The following is a 3095-nucleotide window of genomic DNA, read 5'->3' as shown; positions in this document are numbered from 1 at the left end:
AGTGCCTAGCTTCATCAAACAGAACCCAAGCAGGAACCTGTGGGGTGGAAAAAAAATGGAGCCAATGTGTAACTGCTGCTCCTCTAAAGGGTACTGGCTTAAAAAGCTGTCTCAAAAAGTGTGTTAATTCCCATAGAATCTCATGTGAAAATGCACGGCTACAGCCATGAAAATAACATGTACAGCTTGGTACCAAACTTTTTTTTTTTTTCTTTTTTGGAGCTGTCATAGTCTAGTGTGGATGGGACTCAGATGCAGACTTGGAATAAAAATTAACAGGTTTATTTACAATGAAGCAAAGGTAAGATTTTTACAGCTGAAGGATTTCCAGTTAGTTAGGTTCATTAATTCAATTTATTCAGTACTGCAGGGTGGGAACAGAGGTAGGACCCACCCCTGAAACACAAGGTGTGGTTAACTCAAACACCTACATACACAAAGACGGAGGGAGAGGAGAGAGAGAAACTAAAGAATGGAGAGAAAGAGAGAATGAGTGAGCCAGCACAGGAGGACTGGAGGACCATGAAAGTATCACGCTCTTAATGGGAGCCTTCCAGCAAACTACTTGACTTGTCAGCGTGCCTGCAGTGAAAGTCTCTTACCGTTCTTTTGTCAAGCAAGGCAGACCTTGGAATTCAGGAACGTTCCTTGGTTTCATACCCTTCCCAGTCCACAAAGTGCTGAAGGGCCCTCCTACGTTGCCAGACGGTGGTGTGGGTCCATTGGCTGATGATCTTGGAAGTGGACTTGGGGCTGTGCCAGGGGGCAATGTTGGAAGCAGAATGGGTGGAAATTACAGTAAGTGTGCACATGGTAATGTTCACAAATATCCCATGGTGCCAGTGAAAATTAGACATGAGGGCAAAACGTATTGAGTTAAGGCTGCAGTAGCTCCCGCCATGCACACCCCTTAATTCTTGGGATAGATTGGCCTGGGTTTAATAAACGTTGGAGATGCGCTTATGACAGATATGGACCTGTGGTATTTGTGTTGCTCTCAGTAGTGGCTTGGGAGCTTAACTTGGGACTCAAAAAAGACAAAACAAAACACGATCCGTCACATATGGGGATAGTCTCCCCATATGTGATGGCTATTTGATTAATGAAAATATAATATAAATGTAGAAGTCAGGATAATATTACTGCCCCATTTAATTTCATTTAAACAGAAAACTCTTCAGAAGACATTTTATTACTGTCTGCAAAATGATTTTCCCTGAATTTGGAAGCCTTGCAATAAACTTATATCTGAATACTTTTGGTCACCCCTGGGTAAGTAAAGATATACTACATATTCCAGCAAAAATATGTTTTCAGTCTTAAAAAATGCTAATTTTACACACAATTTTAAGCATGCTGTAAGAGATTGAGATTCTGTGATTATCTGTAACATTTCTCCAAAAAACCTTTGGAACCACATCCCAGACAAAAAATTTCCATGGTAAACAAATGAGAAAAAATACATACTGCACTCTTGGGTGCACTCAAGGGTGTATACTACATAATGTCTTTCTTTTATATAGAGGCCAGATATAATGTGTACTTACAGGGTATTCACATTATATTATACTCGTGTGTGCAGAAATATTTCTAAATAATGTACCCATAATTACACAATCTGCTGATATCAATGCATTATGTATAACATCTCTATAATCATAAACCAGGAATGTCTATCTACATCCATCTTTTATATACAGTGCCCCACAAAAACACCATTTCTCATTCTTGATTGGAAAAGGCAAGAAAATCCATGTACAGTGAAGCCCTAATCCATTACAGAATATGAGAGTAGACATCACAGAAATCAGCAAAGCAACAGATATTACAGAAAGGATGTCTCTGTTCAGTAAATATTACTGGTAGATTTAGTCTTTTAATCACAATCACTTTAAACTAGTGTCTAAATCTGTTCCTGTAAGAAGGTATATGTGAGAAAAATGAGCTGAAATGCCAGTTGGACTGGGAAACCTATGCTGCCAGGAAATATCAAAGTCATTGTTGAGTAAAATGTAAATAGATTTAAAATTTTAACTGCACTGTCTTTATTGTACTGTTGATCAGAACAACTTTTACACATTTAAAAGCAGCTTGTGGAATTATAAACAGCAGCTTAGCTATATCGTAAATATGCCAACTGTAATATGACATTTGGTTTGAATATCAATACAAGTCTAATATTTTAGCCACATGTTATTTACAGCTTGTGGTTCAGATTCATTAAAATTGCTCTTTATAAATGGAGCACTTCCTCTTTTAGTATTAGCCTAGCCAAAAAAATCCAGATTCATACTGGGCTTCAGTTAAGCGGCATGAACAAACAAACATGTTGGTCTTTGGCTGTTATTGGTATTAAAAAAAATAAACCATATCCATGAGTGTCTTGTACTTTCCCCTCTTGGACAGCTAAATGAATTCTTTCCCTCACAACCAAAAAAAGCAACCTCCAACACTCGCAGAGGAGGCGTACTGCTACGTTTTCCAAGTCTTAAAAAGCACGGTGGAAATTCCCTTTCACTGACATCAACCAGACCAAAGAGGGTGGGGTAGGGGAATTTTGAGCTTAGATGGGGTCTGAAAAGTAAAGTCAGACCTCTTGTTGTGTAAAGAAGCCAGATAGTATGGAAGTCAATGGTAAAATTACTTTTTTGGATCCCTTGAATTGTAATTTCATGAGGTTTAGTGTCTCATTGCAAGTTTTAAATGTTCAGTAAAACATGATCATTTTGTAAAGTATGGTCCCTGTTAGAGTAAAAAAAAAAAACTAAAGGGAAATATGCTTTGGGATGCTGCATTGTAACCAACACATCTGTGTCACATGAGCATGCAGAGTTCCTTGGTTTCTAAATCAGATCCATCTCTTGCTCGTCACGTCCAGTTTGAAGACATCAAGATGTCAACTGGCAAAGTTTTACAATGGAACTGTAACAAAAGAGTAGCATCACTGCAGCTCTGTCCGTCTTTTATATACAGTCTTTGTTTTAGAGCAGACTGACTGAGCTTTTTGGCTTCATGTAATACCAGATATTGATTACCTGATACTGGATTTCCCTGTCTTGGTTCTTTGGCTGTGATATTTAATTATGTAACACTGT

Source organism: Archocentrus centrarchus, chromosome 24, assembly GCF_007364275.1.
Source record: "Archocentrus centrarchus isolate MPI-CPG fArcCen1 chromosome 24, fArcCen1, whole genome shotgun sequence".
In the NCBI taxonomy this organism is placed as follows: domain Eukaryota; kingdom Metazoa; phylum Chordata; class Actinopteri; order Cichliformes; family Cichlidae; genus Archocentrus; species Archocentrus centrarchus.
The sequence above is the reverse complement of the archived record's forward strand: the minus strand, read 5'-3'. Positions refer to the sequence as shown.